The following is a 20442-nucleotide window of genomic DNA, read 5'->3' as shown; positions in this document are numbered from 1 at the left end:
GTGGTTGTCCATTCTATCTCTGGTCAAGTTCATTTCCTAGAACATTATTTTTTTGTCCTAAAATTTACCAGCTAGTCATTAGCTACATATCTAAATTAACCAAAAGGGATATCAAAAAGGAGTGAGAATACATTTTATGTCCCTTGTTTGCACATAGGTGTTTTATAATTTCCCTCTTATCCCTTTTGGTTAGTCAATCCCGTCTATGTGTTTTAGACATTCCAAGATAATTATTGTGACTCATTATGGCTATGCTTTTTCACTTTTCAGTGATTTTACATTTGTCCCATCCTTGATCCAAAAGATTCACCCTTTCTTCCTATTCCAGCTAACACTCTCCAAACTCTCTTCCACAACCTATTATTTATTTTTATCTTTAGCTTTTCATAAATTAATGTGTTACACCATAATCATTCTTTATGAATGCTTGTCTTGACCATTTAATTGAAGATACCTTAGTTCAGGCACTTGTTATATTCACCTTTGCAGCCTCACTTCTAAGCAGAGTCAGCTGCCTATTAGGTGATCAAAGACCCCACTGAATAAATAAATCAGGCTAGTTCTGCCCTCTGGAACTTCCAACTATTACATTTACTGACTCTGAAAAACCACAGTTATTATTTTCTCCTTCCTTCTTTATCTATTTAGCATTTAACAAATACCTATTGGGTATCTGCTACATATTGAACAGATATACAGCAAAGACCCAGAAAAAATATGACGCCTGTCACATGGAAATTTTTGCAGTCAGTTAAGCATACCATGTTCTCTTGATTCTAAAGCACTGTTATGAAATTTGATACACTTAATAAACTTAATAATCTCTTATATATACAGGCATATCTCATTTCATTGTGCTTTGCTTTATTGCACTTTGCAGATAGTACATTTCTTACAAATTGAAGGCTTGTGGCAACCCTGGTTCCAGCAAGATATCAGCACCATTTTTCCAACAGCTTGAACTCATTTTATGTGTTTGTGACATATTTTTCTAATTCTCACAACACTTCTAACATTTAAATTATTATTATATATGTTATGATTATTTGGACTAGTGATCTTTGATGTTACTGTTGCAATTGTTTTTGTTTTTGGGGTACCACAAACCACAGCTGTATAAAATGACGAACTTAATCAATAAATGTGTGTGTTCTGACTGCTATACCAATTGGCCATTCTTCTGGCTCTCTCTCTCTCCTTAGGCCTCCTTATTCCCTGAGACACAACAATAACAATTCATAATTCTCTAAGTGTTCAAGTGAAAAGAAAAGTCACACATCTCACAAATCAAATCAAAAGCTAGAAATGATTGAAGATGAAGATACATTGAAAGCCAAGAGCATCTGAAAGCTAGGCCTTTCACATAAGTGAGCCAAGTTGTAAATACAAAGGAAAAGTTCTTGGAGGAAATTAAAGTTGTTACTCCAGTGGAAATACAAATGATAATAAATTAAATCAGTCTCAATGCTGACACAAATTTTTTTTGTAGTCTGAACAGAGTATCAAATGAGCTACGACATTTCCTGAAGCCAAAACCCAATACAGAACAAAGCCCTAAATTTTCTCAATTCTTTGAAGGCTGACGGAGGTGAGGAAGCTGCAGAAAAAAATTTTGAAGCTAGCAGAGGTTGGTTCACAAGGTTTTAGGAAAGAAGCCATCTTAATGACATAAAAATGTAACATGAAGCAGCAAGGGTTGATGTACCAGCTGCAGGAAGCTATCTAGAAAATCCAGCTAATGTATGAAGGCAGCTACACGAAACACTGTATTTTCAGTGTAGATGAAACAGGTTTACATTGGAAGAAGATGCCATTTGGATATTCATACTGTGTTAGGCCATTCTCACTCTGCTATGAAGAAATACCCAAGGCTGGATAATTTATGAAGGAAAGAGTTTTAATTGACTCACAGTTGTGCATAGCTCGGGAAGCCTCAGGAAACTTACAATCATGACAAAAGACAAAGGGGAAGCAAGACACCTTCTTCACAAGGTGGCAGGAAGAAGAAGTGCAGAGTGAAGGGGGAAAAAGCCCCTTATAAAACCATCAGCTCTTGTGAGAACTCACTCACTATCATAAGAACAGCATGGGGAATCACACCCATGATCTAATCACCTCCCACGAGGTCCCTCCCTCAACACGTGGGGATTACAATTCAGATTAAAATTTAAGATGAGGTTTGGGTGGGGACACAGAGCCAGACCATATCACATACCTAGAGAGGGAAAGTCATACCTGGCTTCAAAGCTTCAAAGACAGTCTGACTCTATTGTTAAAGACTAATACAGCTGGTTGGTGATTTTAAGTTGAAGCCAATGCTCATTTCCCATTCCAAGAATCCTAGGGCCCTTAAGAATTATGCTAAATCTACTTTGCCTGTGCTCTATAAATAAAACAACAAATCCTGGATGACATCATATCTGTTTATGCATGAGTTACTGAATATTTTATGCCCACTATTGAGACCTACTGCTCAGAACAAAATATTCTTTGTGAAATATTACTGCTCATTAAAACAATGCACCTGTCACCCAAGAGCTGTGATGGAAATGTACAAGATTAATGTTTTCATGCCTGCTAAAACAATATCCATTCTGCAGCCCCTAGATCAAGGATTAATTTTGACTTTCAAGTCTTAACGATTTTCAGAAATATATTTTGTAAGGCTATAGCTTCCATAGACAACGATTCTTCTGATGTATCTGGGTAAAGTAAATTGAAAAAAACTCTGTAATAGAGTCATCATTCTAGATACCATTCAGAATATTCGTGCTTTATGGGAGGAGGCTAAAATATCAACATTAATAGGAATTTATAAGAAGTTGATTTCAAACCCCATGGATGATTTTGAGGAATTCAAAACTTCAGTAGAGGAACTAACTGCAGATATGATGGAAATAGCAAGAGAAGTAGAAGTGGAGCCTGAAGATGAAACTAAATTGTTGCAATCTCATGATAAAACTTTAATGAATGAGCAAATGCCTTACACATGAGCAAAAAAAAAAAAAAAAGCAATGTATTCAGCAATGTATTGAGTTGGAACTTACTCCTGATGAAGCTACTGTGAACGTTCTTGTAATGACAACAAAGGACTTAGAATACTATATATTAGTTGATTAAATAGCAGCAGGGTTTGAGAGGATTGGCTATAATTTCAAAAGAAGTTCTACTATAGGTAAAGTGCTATCAAACAGCATTGAATGCAATAGAGAAATTTTTCTTGAAAGGAAGAGTCAAAGAGGCAAATCTCATCATCTTGTTTTAAGAAATTGCCACTGCCATCTCAACCTTCAACAACCACTACCCTCATCAGTCAGCAGACATCAGTATGAAGTCAAGAGCCTCCACCAGCAAAAAATGTATGTATGACTCACTGAAGGCTCAGATGAGAGTTACTTTAAGTTATGTACATTGCTTTTTTAGACATAATGTTATTGCACACTGTTGATGGTAAGATTAACTAACTGGCATTATAACTTAAAGAAAATTTAAGGTTAATTTTATTCTGAGTGAAGTTTGGGGACTAATAGTCTTGGGAACATAGACCCAGTGCAAACCAAGAGAGTGTCCACAGTGGACTACACAAGACACAGTATTTATAGGTTATATACATAGAAGATGGGAGAAGGGGGTAGTGAAACATAGGTGATATTCTTACAGTTTTGATTGGTGCTCAGTGATGCAAGTATATAAGATAAGCAAATATGTGGTGAATGTATACAGGGTAAACAAGCATGCAGTTGTCTTAGGGTCTGGAGACGAATGATTGATTCTATCCTGACTGTGCTTTGTCTGACAGGCAAGGTTGTAATCAGTACATGCCAGTGAAATATTTGACAGACTCCAGCATACAGGTGAGAGTTCAGCTTTAGTTCATAAGCCTCGTTTCTATTACACATATGTCCAAACTGCAACCATCTCAGGTCACTTTACACATTTTTCTTTCAGATTTTCTGTTCCTTGACAACACTATATAGACAATAGTATAGCGTAAACACAGCTTTTATATAAACTGGGGAATGAAAAAAATTCATGTTACTTGCTTTATTGCAATATTTGCTTACTGTGGTTTTCTGGAACCAAACTTGCAATATCTTTGAGGCTTGTCTGTAAATTGTTCACAAAATACATCTTTTTTCCAAATACTAAAGTGAAAAAATATAACTTTCTTTTATATTTGGGGAAGTGCATATTTATATATATCATAGTAAAAATAATCTCAACATGATTGATATAAGAAAAGTATGTGAACAAGTTCATAAAATTATTTTTTCATGTAAATTGAAAGAGAAATGGTTAATAAAGATAAATCACATGTCATTTAACTTATATGTATCAAATTACCCAACTAAAAATTCATATTTACATTAAATATATCACTAAGTATGAATAAAAGTGAAAGTATATTAGAAAGTGTCCTTGCTACTTTCTCATCTGTTGGTATACGTCAGCTAACATCAGAGTGATAAACATATATGACAATTTGGAGTCTAGGCATAGAGATGTAAAACAGAAGAGGTTATTATTATGCTAGGCTATAATTATTGTAGTAATAGTTTTTGCTAGAAGTGTTTTTTCTCATCATGATGGTGTTTTTGACAAAGCACCAGTAACAATGGTTCAATTAGTTATACAAAGTGTGAAAATGCATTTGTGTGGGGAAATGTGATACAGAAATTGCATAGATTGCTCAGGAAGATATTAACTGAATTTTGAGATGTAATCATCTGGTGCTCAAAGTGTTCAGTGAAGTTGTCTTACATGCTCTGAAGCAGAGCCATCATAGAACACTCCAATATTACTTTCAATTTAGACCATCAGCTTCGGTCCATTTACTGAGTGGTTAAATCAGAGCAATTGATTCTTCTGAATTTCCGCCAGTTGTATCCCATATAGTTCATCCAGGTCATGTGCATTCAGCTGAATGTTATTTTTGGACTTCCATAAGAACTATTCTATCATCAACTGAACAGACATAGCTTCAGAAAGAGGTTCATCATGTAAAGAGCTGAGATTGCACACCCAGGTCACAAGTGACCTTTCATTAAATTACAGACAAAATCCTATTCTAAAAAAGGCCACTGAGGTATGTGACACCTCATAACAAGGTTATTTTCCATTCCTGTATAACATCCCACAGAAGCATTATTTGTGGATGTGAATAATGTATTTTCAGTAATAAACATTTCACAAGTCCCTATCCATTTATAACTCACCTATTTAATAATTATCTCATTTTCTCTATATTGCACAAGGGTGCCACAAAGTTAATTATAATCTTTGTATCTTGTTTAATTGTGATGATAACGCATGGTATGTTTTATGAAAGAATTAAAAGGGGGTTACATATGTAAAATATGATCTCTAAGAAAATTTAGATTGTATGTATCATAGTAATTATTTTTCTGTTTAGAACTAGATAGTATTGGCTACAAAAAAAGTCATTCTTCAAAAAGTACAAATAAGTTATTAAATTTTCATTCTAATGACAGTTTAGTCAGTTGCACACACACATGTAACATATACGCTTTTACTGTATTTATCTATATGTAAATACATTTTTTAAAGAGATAAAAATAGTAAACACTAAAGAAACATTTATTGCTTACTAACTGTTAGTCATTGGACTTAATATTTTATTTATTTTTTGAATATTTTAATGCTTTAATAGTAAAATTTTGCATATATTCAAGAGTGTGGAAAACATACAGATATAGATATACATCTTAATTAATAATTTAGTGAATGACTATATAAAAACCCTCAACTACTTAGATTTTGAATCCCCTGTCTTGTACTGCGATACTACTGTCAGGAGACAATGCTTCATAGTTAATGTTTCTGAAATGTTAGGACTCTGTGAAGAAAGATTGTACAAAGTCATATTAACCTGGTCTAGCAAAAATACAATATCTGCATCATAACAACAGTGGGGCTACTAATTAGTAATTTTTTAATAGTCTACTGTTAATCCTGCTGTTTTTTAGAAATTTGACCAGTAAATTAAGTGGGGTTCATGAACCACTATTGGATTTTTAAATCTTTAATACTGACGTGATTTCCTACCACAACCCTGGGATTAGAGAATTAAAGATGCTGCTACCCTTCTCACCAGCTCATCACACACCTTTTGGTAAACAGAATGTTCTCTGGGCCCTACCATGAAATAAAGTTCATTGGCAGGATTTCTGGCCCGACTTAGTAGCTCTATGCCATCACTCCCCTTTTTATTTTTTAGAATTTTGCTGAACAGTTGACGAAGAAAAAATAATCTTATGAATTAAAAAGGGGTTTTATTATAGATCCTGCAACAAATAATAGAATTAATAGAATAGTAACAATATATATGTACAACTTTATGTCAATTATTTTTAAAGCCTACATGAATGGAACACTTGTTGAAACATAATTTATCAATCCTGACATAAGACTATCTGAATAGCTTTTATCTGCAAATAACATTTCTTTTTTAAATTGAGATTATCCAACAAAGAAAATTCCAGGAAGAAATGGGCTAACTAGTAATTTTTCAAAATATTTAGGAATGAAATGATGAGTCTTACAGATTCTTTCAGAATGCAGAGAAAGAGGGTACACTTTTTTATTCATTGTATGAGGTAAAGATAAGCTTGATACTAACATCTACAAAGGATAGTACAAGAAAGACAAGTGTAGGCCAATCACTATCATGAAAATAGACATAAACATTCTATACAAAATAGCAAATAAGATCCGGTTACATATAAATCAAATAATGTGATTTATTTTGTAAGGCAAAATTTTCTATTGAATATCACTATAACTAGTCACATTAACAAGAAAATGGAAAAAAAATGACCATCATTATCTTGTGGGATAAATTTTTTAATGTTGATAAAATAATTGAATATTTTATCAAATACAATAACTAGCTATGGATAATGAATGTCAGCAAAACATAAGTAAAAGCTATTGTTTGTATAAGAATATGTACCAAAATTAAACAACTATTATCTCATTCAATAGTGAATATTGAACGCTTTTTCTGTGATATCATTATGAAGATAAGCATGACCACTATCTCAACTTGTATAAATATTATATAAGTTCCTAGCTGGTATAATAGAAAAAAATAGGTTAAAGTTTTTGAAGAAAAAAAATTAAACTGTCTCCTAGTCTCAGATAAAATTAATGTGTGAATAAAAAAATGAAAAAAAAAAACTGGTCATTTAATAAATGCATGTAGTAAGTTCTCTGTATAAAGCTTAATAAAGTTCAGCTATAATGGTGGAAACCAAGCAACTGGCTGGGGTAATTTAAATGTCCTTAATTTTTAGGGATTAGATTATATAAGGATATGCATTTGCCAAAACCCATCAAACTAGATACTTAAATCTATATTTTATTATTTTCACATTACTTGCAAATAAAAACAATTTGGAAAAAGTGATAAAACAACTAAATGTAGCATGTTAATTTTAATTCTACTTCTAAAAACTGCTAATTGATAGCATTACTTTAATGTAAGTAATAAGTGTATAGCTCTCATTATACTATTTATACAACATTTCTTTATGTTTTTCTTTTACTATTAACTAATAAATTTTTCAATATTTTGAAATTCAAGTTTTTAAAATAAAGTTACCTTTTGTTATTTTCATATTGTAGCATAAAGCATCTATGAAAGAAAAGAGACCCCTTTTCTGCATAGATGACCGGAAAGAAAAAGATAAAATGTCCCCAGTCCCAACAGCAATCTTCTCATAAAGTCACTCCTGGCCACAAAACAGAAGATTCTAATGACTCCTAGAACATTTCCCTCCATCATTATGTGTGAATTCCACAGGGCACCAGAATGTCCATTTCTACTCCATTACCATCTTTGCACTGATTTTCCCTATTTACCATCTTAGTGAAGCAGGAGGTGTATAATCAAGTCTTAAGCCACACCCTGGCAGTGTAAACGGAAACCCAGCTGCAGCAACTCCAGTCTGTGTCCAAGGCTCAGATTTGAGCCAATTCCTATTCCTATTCCTATTCCTTTCTCAATTCCTATTTTTTCAAAGGAAAGCCAGGTATTCCTTGCTCAAAGAGGGTTTGAGATGGAGTTTTAAAATCTCTCAATGCATTGTTTACTGTTACATTTCAAAAAGTATAATTATCTTTGTGAAATATTTTTATGTAAAAATGAAGATTATTAATTTGATCAAGCACTTTATTATTATGCCTTCTGTTAAGTAATTACTGAAGAAAAAATAGTAATTATACCTAAAGGAATTTATTGATTAGTATTTATGGAATATTACCTATGCACCATGCAATGGGCCAAACTCTATTAACTCAACTCATGGGATGAAGTAATTGAGGTACAGAAAGTCACAGAGAAAGTAGATTTTGGAACTGGAGCCAATTCAGAGCCTTCTGACACTGAAACCAGATCTTCTATGTGTAATATTCTAAGTTCTTTCTAGTTTAATATATATTATCATATTAAGAAAGCATTCATTAATTTTTATCTTATTAGGTAATGGGTATTAAATTTTGTTAAAGGAAGGTCTTTTTAGCAGCTGTGGGGTGATCATATTATTTATCTCTTTTTATATCAATTAATATGGTGAATTACATTAATGGATTTTTAAATGAGAGTTTAAAGAGAGAGAGAATTAATGTAAGGATCTTTTAACTGAACTTCCCAATAAATGTGAAAGAAATTATAAGATAGAAAACAGCCATTTTAAATTCTCAATGAAATAATTAACTTTGACAAGGATCCTCAGTCCTTGTCAAAATAATTTTGGGGAAAGTTTGTTGGGAAAGGAGGTCTAGAGGTCCAGAGATTCATACCAACCATTACCTGTCTAACCCCCCACCCACCCCTATTTTTTCATTTTAGACCAGTGCTTTTTAATCCTCCCTGAACGGCTGAAGAGCATTTATTTTATTTGTTTGTTTTTTCCACTTTTATTTTAGTTTCAGGGTGTATGTGTGCAGGTTTGTTACATGGATAAATTACATGTTGTTGAGGCTTGCATCACCCAAGTAGTAACTAATGCTTCTTATTAATCAAGGGAAAGGCGTACCTTGGTAATGGAGTGTTTTCACAGAAACCACCTGAATCAAGTAATTCATTTTGGGAAAATGACAATATTTACCGATTTAACCATGGAATGGATATTAAAAACACAAGTTCTACAGCATTCTTGCAAAAACAAAACAAAACATTGAGTCGTACCAAAACAATTATTAGAAAATACTAATAGTGGAAGATACTAGTAAACAGCTCACCCAGATTACTCAAATATGTCGATAATCTAAAACATAAACACAGACAGGAAAATGCTCTGATTAAGGAGACTACAGAAGCGTAAAACCTCAGTACCATATATGATTTTTAATTGGTCTCTAGATTGGAAAAAGAGCTATGAAGGACATTTTGAGTACAATTAGGAAAACTTGATTATGTACTTATACATTAGGTAATATTATAATACCATATCGGTAATAAATATTTGGGATGTAGTAATGGTATATTACCACTGTTCTTAGGAGATGCCTGCTGAAGTATTTGGGGACAAGGAGTCTTGATGACTGCAACCTTAATTTTAAAACATGCAAAGAAGAAGAGAGAGAGAGAGTATGTACCAGAATACATTATATAATTCTTTCAAATTTTCTGTATCTTTAAACCTTTTTTAAAAATTGAAATTAAAAACCTATATAAAGCACTTCATTACATCTCACTATTTAATAGTAAATGTGCTTCAGACACTTTGTTCAGGTTAACACGAAAAGCACAAGCAGTGTCAGGATGCAGTCAATATAGAACAATAACAACAAGAAAACCACAATCATTGAATGTCTTCCTTTTAAGCTGTCGTGATATTTTATAAAACTGTGTGTATAGATCCATGTTTAAAATTATCCTAACATTTTGCTTATCCTTGTTTCTTCCTCCTTCATTATTTGTCTTAAGTAGTTTTTTCACCTCGGTGAAATAGTTTTTTTTCCCCCCATCAATTCTGTTATATTCATGTAAATTAAAATTCAGTTTTTTTCCTTTTTTTCGGAAAAACTATAGTAACTTGATTTATAGGTACATGTAAATGTATTTTAAAATTCACACTTGCAGAAAACATTTTCAGTCTTTCATTGACATCAATAAGGCTATAAAAATGGTATACTTTAGGTTATCTTTACTTCAGTTGAACATTAGCTTTCCATCACCCTTTAATAGTGTTCATGGTGGGGGGTGTTTAGTTAGAAGTCAGGCCAGAGAATAAAGCCTCAAAAAACTGTGTTTATGTAAACTTATTTTATACATTACTATATTCAGAGAATGCATACTAATGTGTAGGTATGTACAAATAGATGCATGCCACAGAGTATACCTTTCATGGGAATAAAATATTGTTTTTCTAGATCTATATTTGTCATCTTGCACTTTCATATGGAAAGTGAATGCTCTAATGTTACCAGTAGGAAGCCGGCTGATTGTTTGAGCTTCCACATCTTAGGCAATAGTGCCATACAGAGCACTTCTAAAATCAGTAAGTTATGCAAAAATTGACTGAAAATGGAGTAAAGACTTAAATGTAAGACATGAAACTGTGAAACTACTAGGAGAAAACATAGGGAAAAGTCTTCTTGACATTGGCCAATAGGTTTATGAATAGATGCTGAACATCACTAATCATCAGGGAAATGCAAATCGAAACCACAATAAGATGTCATTTTATTCCAATTAGAATGGCTATTAAAATGACAAAAGATAACAAGTGTTGCAACGATGTGGAGAGCCCTTACATATTGTTAGTGGAATGTCAAGTAGTACAGCTACTACGGAAAACAGTGTGCAGGTTCCTCAAAAAGTTAAAAATAGAACTACTATATAATCCAGCAATCCTACTACTGGGTATATATTCAAAGAAAATGAAATCAGTGTGCTGAAGTGATATCTACACTCCCATATTTATTACAGCATTATTCCCTCAAACCAAGATATGACATCAACCTAAGAATCCAGCAACAAATACATAAAGAAAATGTGGTGTATATACACAATAGAATGCTATTTCTCCATTAAAAAAGAATGAAATCCTGTCATTTGTGACACAATGGATGAATCTAGAGAACATTATGTTAAGTGAAATAAGCCAGACAGACAAATACCTCATGATCTCCCTCCTACGTAAAATCTTAAAAGCTGATTTCATAGAAGTATAGAATAGAATGGTGCTTAGCAGAGGCTGGAAGGAGAAGGGGGAAAGGAGGACAGGAATAGGTTGGTCAATGGTTAAAAGTTACAGTTAGATAGGAGGAACAAGCTCTAATGTTCTATTTGGACAGTAGGGTGACTTCTTAGTTAATAATAATGTACTGCATGTTTCAAAATAGCTAGAAAAAAGGACTTTGAATGTTCTCACTACAAAGAAATGTTAAATGGTTGAGCTGATGGATTTGCTAACCACCATGATTTGATGATTATGCAATGTATACATGTATCAGCACGCCACATTGTACCCCATAACTATGCACAGACATTATGTGTCAATTAAAAATAAGATAAACTTAAAAAAATTAATGAGTTATTTGATATTTTGTGTTCAAAGGTGTTACTTGCAATCTGGATAAATAGAAACATTAATTATAGAAAATTATTTTACATTATTGTATACAAATCTATCTAGATTTTTGTCAGAATAATTGAATATTTACAACAAATGACATATAGGAAGCAACTGAATTATCAAAGAATGAGAGCTATCTAGACTTGCACAACATTTTCTTTTTTAAACTTTCATTTTACATTCAGGGGTATACGTGCAGGTTTTTTTTATACATGTAATTTGAGTGTCGTGGGGGTTTGGTGTACATATCATTTTGTCACTCAGGTAATAAGCATTACACCTGATAGGTAGTTTCTCTATCTTCACCCTTCTCCCAGTCTCCATCCTTAAGTAGGCCCCAGTGACTATTGTTCCTTTTTCTTTGTGTCCACATGTATTCACAGTTTAACTCCCACTCATAAGTGAGAATATGCAGTATTCGGTTTTCTGTCTAAATATGTAGGTGCAATCTTATTATTCTTGCTAGATTAAAATTAGCAACAGAAACTGAAAATCAAATAGAAGATATTATTTTATAACACTATTTTCAGTTACCTTACATGCTCTGAACATGTAACACCAGCTCTAATTCTGTAAAATCTTAAAGATTTAATTTGAGCTACAGCATGAAAAATCACTTAAATAATGATCCTCATCCCCAGCAGAATCTATTTTATGCTTAACGAGGTATGTGTTTCGGATTTCATCCACGTCTGAGAAAGCAGAGACATGGGCATCAGTGTGTTTTGCACTTTTTTGTGTGTTTTATTTACTTATGTTTTTTCTCACTGAAATATCCCAACTCAAACTTGTTGGCTTTCATTAATACTTATGTTTATAACAATGTATTGTAATCTCTACCCCCAACACACACACACATTTAAAATGTGAGGCTAGTATTAAAATTGGATGTTTGTACCTAAATGCATTATATACTTCCCAAACTATGTCTTTACAACACAGATGTTAATTAGAATAAATATGAATATTAAAATGTTACCAAAATGAAGATAGTAAATTCATTCTCTTCATTTATTCTTCCCTATTCATGTGTCAGAGAAAGTTCTCAAACATTGGGTCATATTTTGCAGAAAGAAGGACATTTTCCTAGAGTACTAATGAAGGACTTAAAGGCTTTTTCAATTGGCTCTGATTTTTACCTCACCATATTGCCACTTCCCCTTGATGCTGCCACAAGGCCCTTATCTTTACTCCCCCACTGAGTCCCCTTGGTCATCTGGGCTGGCTTGAGTCACCTGCAGAAAGCAAGCCTTCTAATCTTGACTTGGGACATTGGTAATCTGTTTGTGAAGCTGTTTAAACACCACCACTTTCTTCCGGACTCCTTCCCTTTCACCTCTACTTGAACATATTAGTATGTTACAATTCTTTTTTTTTTTTTTGAGACAAAGTTTCACTGTTGTTGCCCAGGCTGGAATGCAGTGGAGCAATCTCGGCTCACTGAAACCTCCCTCGCCTTCTGGTTTCAAACAATTCTCCTGCCTCAGCCTCCTGAGTAGCTGGGATTACAGGCACCCGCCACCACACTCTACTAATTTTTGTAATTTTAGTAGAGACGGGGGTTTCACCATGTTGGCCAGGCTGGTCTCGAACTCCTAACCTCGTGATCCACCTGCCTCAGCCTCCCAAAGTGCTGGGATTACAAGCGTGAGCCACCGCGCCTGGCCATGTGTTACAATTCTTTACCTGCCAAATGGACCCTTTTGTGAGGAAAACATGAGCAAAGAATTAGATGATCGAGTTTGGAAAGTCTGCAGTCTGATAATCTATAATCTGCAACATTGCTCAAATAGGCCACATTACCATGGGCTATCATGGTCTCTATTTTTTTCTCTCTCTTAGCCTAGCCTTGATTCTTATGTCAGCTGAGCCAAGTTGTAATTCATGTATGTCACTGACAAGAAAAGGGAAGCTGGTCAGAGGTAATTAGTCCTACCTGTTGCTATAGTTTGAGGCAGTGCCTCCACAATTCAGGTGCTGCCAATATGATGGTATTAAGAGGTGGGACCTTTCAGAGGTGATAAGTCCATGAGGGCTTGTTACGTACCTCATGAAGGTGATTGAGTCCCTCATAAAAGGGCTTGACAGAGGGAATTCCTCACTTTTTCCTTTCCACCTTCAGTCCTATGAGGACTCAGTGCTCCTCCCCTCTACAGGATGTAGTGTTCAAGGCACCATTTTGTAAGCAGACAACAAACCTGCTGGCACACTGATCCTACACTGCTTGGTCTCCAGAACTGTGAGAAATAAATTCTTGTTCTTTATAAATTACCCGGTCTGTGGTATGTTGTTATAGCAACACAAATGGACTAAGACATTTATAGAGGCTGAATTTCCTTGTGTCTATCTTCTATATAGACCATGTATCATCTTTGTCTTCTTAAAGCATGCAAGAGAGAAATGGATAAATGCAATTGGGCTCTTCTAATTACTGGGAGATAAATTATAACACTTCACATCTCTACTTCCCAAAATACTGCTCATCTCTTACAGGATAATGTTATATTATGCTAAAATCATAATCCTTTCCTAGAATCACCTTTGAAAATGCTACACTGTTTCTTTCTTCTCATACACCCAACAGTGTTATAGTAATTATGATATCACTTATATGGTATCTTAATAATCAATGAAATAAATTTGCTATTATTGTAATAAAACTAATGCATTGGGCAGAAAGGAATATGTTTACATATAAGGACTTTAAAATTTTAATTTCCCTGACTGACCCTTCTTTTTAAATACATTTATTCCATTCCAATTTATTTTCTACAGTTGAAAGACTAAGATTAGTCAAAGACAAATTTTGCCATTTCAGAGATTTATTCAAACATTTCCAAAACCTCCTATTTCCTTAATGACCCAAATTCCAGTCCCAATTTGGCATCTGAAGTGCCTAAAAATAGCATGTGATTATTCCATAGAGCCCTTGATCACTGCAGTCCAGAAATCTTTAATGATGACAGATGATGAAGGCACGAGAACCACAGGGAAACAGAATGGCCTTTGCATTCCCTCTCTTAAGTCTGTTTGCCTCTAAAATTATAGCCAGGGTGCCATTCAAAAATTAGCTTGAACACAAACTTTAACATGGGTGATGTGTGATCCCCATCCACAGCCTACCTCCTGACATTGCCTGATAATTGCTAAAACTCCACCTCATAGGTTACAGGAGCTACCTAAATTTAAGATGCCATTTCTTGATTATAAGGGAAGTTTTTGGTCAAATGTAGTTAATAGCTTCACCTTTCAAGATGACTTTTTTCTCTCATAGACTGAGCAACACAGCTGACCTTATTCATATAATAAAATGCCATCCTGTCACATAAGCTTGCAAACATTCCAAAACAAGCTCATTAGCAAATAATGGTGCCAAAAGAGTAACTTTTTAAATGTCAATAAATACATTTTACATCCTTCGGATAATCTGTGAAACGTAACAGATAATTACCAGAGCTATGCCTTTCTGTGCAGTTTCGAAAAATTCTGTGAAATTTAAAAGTTATATTTAAAACGTAAAGCACATCAATGATTCTTTTTCTCCCAGTATGAAAGATTTTTAATGAGATTCTAAACCTAAGTGACCTATTTACACAAAACTCAACTGCTAGATAATGAGAATGAGAAGGTGGTAAAAATTTCAGTAATATAACCTCTAATTCAAACCTTAGGTATGTCTTCAAAATACCTCAGAAATACTTCCTACTCAAGTCTACACACCCACACGCACACACATCATTCAAGACAGGAATGTTGAAAAAAAATCACCATTGTTAAAATGTCATCTATTCTGTGTACCATTGACCTAGAAACGTGTGGGCAGCAAGCCACCCAGGTGCCAAGGCAAGAGAACGAAGGCACAAGCTGTTCCAGTATAATAAAGAAAATATATAAAATAAGAATAGTTATATTAGAAATAGATTATAGATACGATATATGAATATTATTAATCATTAGTTTGTAGCATTATTCTTTATTCCAATATTACAATAATCCTTGCTCTGCAATTATAACCTAGGAAAAACCAGGCCATACAGAGACAGGAGCTGAGGGGCATGGTGAGAAGTGACCAGAAGATAAGTATGAGCCCTCTGTCACGCCCGGACCGGGCCACTAGAGGGCTCCTTGGTATAGCGGTAATGCCAGTGCCTGGGAAGGCACCTGTTACTTAGCAGACCGGGAAAGGGAGTCTCTCTCTCCCCTGGGGAGTTAGAGAAGACTCTGCTCCACCACCTCTTGTGGAAGGCCTGACATCAGTCAGGCCCGCCCACAGCCATCGGGAGGCCTAACTGTCTCCCTGTGATGCTGTGCTTCAGCGGTCACGCTCCTGTTTCACTTTCATATTCCACCCTATACATCTGGTTCTGCCTTCAAGATAGCAGTACCAGAATTAGTGAAAGTACTAAAAGTCTTTGAAATGCATAGAAGAAATAATGGCGTAAGCTGTCCTCTCTCTCTCTCCGCCTCGGCTGCCAAACAGGGAAGGGCCCCTGTCCCCTGGACACATGACTCACGTGACCTTATCAATCATTGGAAATGACTCACCTGCCCCTTTTGTCTTGTATCCAATAAATAACGGCGAAGCCAGGCATTCGGGGCTACTACCGGTCTCCGCGTCTTGGTGGTAGTGGTCCCCCGGCCCAGCTGTCTTTTCTTCTATATCTTTGTCTTGTGTCTTTATTTCTATGATCTCTCCTCTCTGCACACGAGGAGAAAAACCCACAGACGCTGTAGGGCTGGCCTCTACAAAATGCTGCATTTTGGCTACATGACATGGTTTGGCTGTGTCCCCGTCCAAATCTCATCTTGAATTGTAGCTCCCATAATTCCCATGTGTTGTGGGAGGAACCTGGTGAGAGATAATTGAATCATGGGGGCAATTTCCCCCATACTGTTCTCGTGGGAGTGAGTAAGTCTCACGAGACCTGATGGTTTTATAAGGAGAAAGCCCTTTCGCTTGGTTGTCGTTCTCTGTCTGCCACCATGTAATACATGTTTTTCACCTTCCACCGTGATTGTGAGGCCTCCCCAGCCACGTGGAACTGTGAGTCCATTAAAGCTCTTTTTCTTTAATAATTACCCAGTCTTGGGTATGTCTTTATCAGCAGCGTGAGAACAGACTAATACACTACGTTAATGAGGAAATGCTATAGTTTACTAGGGTTCAGTTTAGTTCAACAAGTTTCCTAAATATCCAAAAGGGGTTAAACATGGTTCTAAGCTATGGGTAAATACAAATTGCTATATTTAAAAATTGCAGGCTGGGCGTAATCCCCGCATTTTGGGAGGCCGAGGTGGGCGGATCACGAGGTCAGGAGATCGAGATCATCCTGGCTAACACAGTGAAACCCCATCTCTACAAAAATTACAAAAATATAAAAAATTAGTCGGGGCATGGTGGCGGGCGCCTGTACTCTCAGCTACTGGGAAGGCTGAGGCAGGAGAATGGCGTGAACCCGGGAGGCGGAGCTTGCAGTGAGCTGAGATCGCGCCACTGCACTCCAGCCTGGGTGACAGAACGAGACTCCGCCTCAAAAGGCCAGGCTGGAGTGCAGTGGCGCGATCTCGGCTCACTGCAAGCTCCGCCTCCCAGGCTCACGCCATTCTCCTGCCTCAGCATCTCCGAGTAGCTGGGACTACAGGCGCCCGCCACCACGCCCGGCTAATTTTTTTTGTATTTTTAGTAGAGACGGAGTTTCACCGTGGTCTCGATCTCCTGACCTCTTGATCCGCCCGCCTCTGCCTCCCAAAGTGCTGGGATTACAAGCGTGAGCCACCGTGCCCGGCCGACTCAATCTTTAAAAAAAAAAGAAAAATAAAAATTGCAACAAAAAGCTAGCAAATATAATTGTAAATTAATATAATGAAATGACTATTTGAAGTCTTCATAAACGAGGCAATATTTTAACAATATTTAAGAATTATTTGAAATGAATTTCCTAGGGATGGAGATTAAAGAATGTATTCCATGAAGAAGAAACTGCATAGTGTAGAAAGGAGGTGGTTCACACCTGTAATCCCAGCACTTTGGGAGGCCGAGGAGGGTGGATCACGAGGTCAGGAGTTCAAGACCAGCCTGACCAACATAGTGAAACCCCGTCTCTACTAAAAATACAAAAATTAGCTGGGCGTGTTGGCATGTGCCTGTAATCCTAGCTACTAGGGAGGCTGATGCAAGAGAATCGCTTGAACTTGGGAGGCAGAGGTTGCAGTGAACCGAGATAGCATCACTGCACTCTAGCCTGGGCGACAGAGCAAGACTCCATCTCAAAATTAAAAAAAAATAAAAAAAAAAAAAGAAAGGAGGCATGGAATAATATACCTTTGAAGAAGAACAAATAGTCCCTCTTAAGGCTGTATATTTCAAAGATTTAATCGTTTTAAACAAAGATAATGCCAAATGACCATTATTTTCAGATGTTTTAATGGTCATAAATGTTTTCTTAGGATTTTGTAGAGTGAGAAAAATAAGTTCTTGTAGTGTGGAGCATGATACCTATGAAGACTATTGGATATAATTGCCAAATAATACACTATTATATATTTCATCTATTTTTAACATAGTTTTATAAATAATTTAAAAATACATCAAATGTTTGGATGTCTTCTAGGAGACAGACAGACTTGAAATTAATTCAATTTTATAAATGATTCCCCTAAGATTAATAATAATAAATGACCTGTTTAAAGTATCTAAATTGCAATGTTATAGAAGCAGAACAAAGCCCTAATGTAATAGTAATCCTAGTGGGCTGTAGCAGCTGAAATGAAATGACTTTAAGCAGATTTCGATGGTTATTACCCACATGAAATCCCTTAAGTGACTTTTCCCCCACTCACCCTTTCTTTTAGCAACTTCCTCACACCCTGTGGCCTAGGACTCTAGACATGTTAAGATATCCTAAGGGAATCAAAGAGTAGAACATGGTTGTAAATGGCAAATCATTTGACTTTACTACATAAAATGAAAAACTGAAGTACACTCTGTGAAATATAACAAGTTATGCGTTGTGTAAAGACAGGCATTATAAAAAACTTTTCCTCTTTGGAACATTTATAAGAGAAATGATATAAACATAAATGACATCCATGCAATCAGTTTAAGAAAAATATTATAAAAATGTTCTTACTGTCTCACAACTTTGTAAGACTTTATAACTACCTCCATACTAATGAATGTCAATAGTCAGGTTATATTTCCGTTTTCATTCATTTTCTAGTATACTTCAGCCTATAAGGTACAGTATAAGGTAAGTATTAGGGTCTTCTCTGTTGAAAGTATCTTGTTGTAAAACTAAAATCAGATCCTTACCTAATTTATTTGGTTCCATGTTAATTCTTCCATAAATTATATAGTACAGGATAAATGTGTCAATACTGCTTTCATTAAATAATTTAAAAATTCATTTGCCAATGCAAAAAGCAAAGATCTTTTTTAAAGAAAAAAAAGTTATGCAAAGAACAAAATCCATTTTCCAATAAAGATGTTAAGATCACAGTGAGGAAACAAAAAATATTAAAATTATTTGTCAATGAAAATCTGGTATTCACTATATTTTTCTGTTAATATGAATGTCTCAACATCAGTTTTGTTGGCTCACAATATATTCACGCAATTTCACAGGATGTGGCCTACAAGTTAACTTTTATTTTTTACCAATGAAGAGAAGACAGAAATCTAATATTAAATAAAGAAATTTGTACTAATAAAACTGTGGTAATTCATGTTTAAAATATGTATTCATTTCTTTGTTGCAAGCACATTTTTCCTTTCTCTATAGTAATATTTCTTATTCATTTCTTAAAATTACTTTTGGTAAAAAATTTAAACCAAGTATTATTGTCCGTTACACTTATATTGTTATTGGAATCTCAGTGAATAGTTTCCTCTGATTTTCTATTGAATAATTTTACGTATAATTCATACTGTTTGTGAACACATTTCTTTTAATTATATACCCAAATAATGTTTTCTTAAATATTACTGAGCTGAAATATTTAAATATTAGCTAGAATGTACTATTAGGGAATGATATCCTCAATTAATGACAAGATATGTGCTATGTAGCCAATTTTATTTCACGTAGAAATTATGGAAAACCTACTCATACTATATATTCTATTATGCCATGAAAATCTGTATCTCTGATATTCAAAATGCATCAGTAAAAAATCCAATAACAATGCAAAATTAGAATAGAATCAGTTAGGTTCTTAGAATGTGATCAAATTAAACTAGGGCCTAAAAGTTCAATATTGTCTCATATTCAAGAAGAATCACCTTAAGGTAAAAGCCAGGACCTCCTATAGTTGAATAAAAGGACACAGATCAATGAATTACATGATGACATTAAAAGACAATGATAAATCTATGTTCATTGCAACAATTGGGCCTATATGAAACCTAAAAGTGAATGTAAAATAATGCATTTTGTTGAAAACATTATAATCAGATGTATTTGTTGTATTACTAACTGATCCAAAAGATTAGCAGACCCATTATGAAAACCAAGTAATGTTGATGTTTCACCTCCATTGAATCTTTGACTGCTTCTTGAGAACCTGAGAAGTGTGATTACATCTAATGTTACTACATGGGAGGCACTGTAGCTCTTAGCTCTTGGGTCTGGCTGCCATAACTAAATACCATATACTGGGGGGCTTAAACAACAGAAATTAATTTTCTCACATTTCTGTAGCTAGAAGTCTAAGATCACCATACCAGAAAAATTGGTTTCTGGTGAGATAATTTTTCGTGGCTTGAGGATGACAGCCTTCTTTATGTCCTTACATAGTTGAGGAAGAGAGATAGAAAAAGCTCTCTTACGTCTATTCT

At 34.9% G+C, this 20442-nt stretch overlaps 1 long non-coding RNA gene across 1 annotated transcript in view; it reads right to left on the bottom strand.

Annotated features, from left to right (window-relative positions):
• The window catches only part of LOC131381736 (uncharacterized), a 155896-nt gene extending 139587 nt beyond the window's left edge, over nt 1-16309 (bottom strand). Inside the window, exon 1 of the long non-coding RNA XR_009210636.1 lies at nt 16152-16309. This is a non-coding gene — a long non-coding RNA (uncharacterized LOC131381736). The remainder of the gene's footprint in view (nt 1-16151) is intronic.
• Nucleotides 16310-20442: the final 4133 nt, after the last annotated feature.

The sequence above is a fragment of the Hylobates moloch genome, unplaced genomic scaffold (assembly GCF_009828535.3).
Source record: "Hylobates moloch isolate HMO894 unplaced genomic scaffold, HMol_V3 SCAFFOLD_17, whole genome shotgun sequence".
NCBI lineage: Eukaryota > Metazoa > Chordata > Mammalia > Primates > Hylobatidae > Hylobates > Hylobates moloch.
This window is presented reverse-complemented; position numbering and strand designations above follow the sequence as displayed.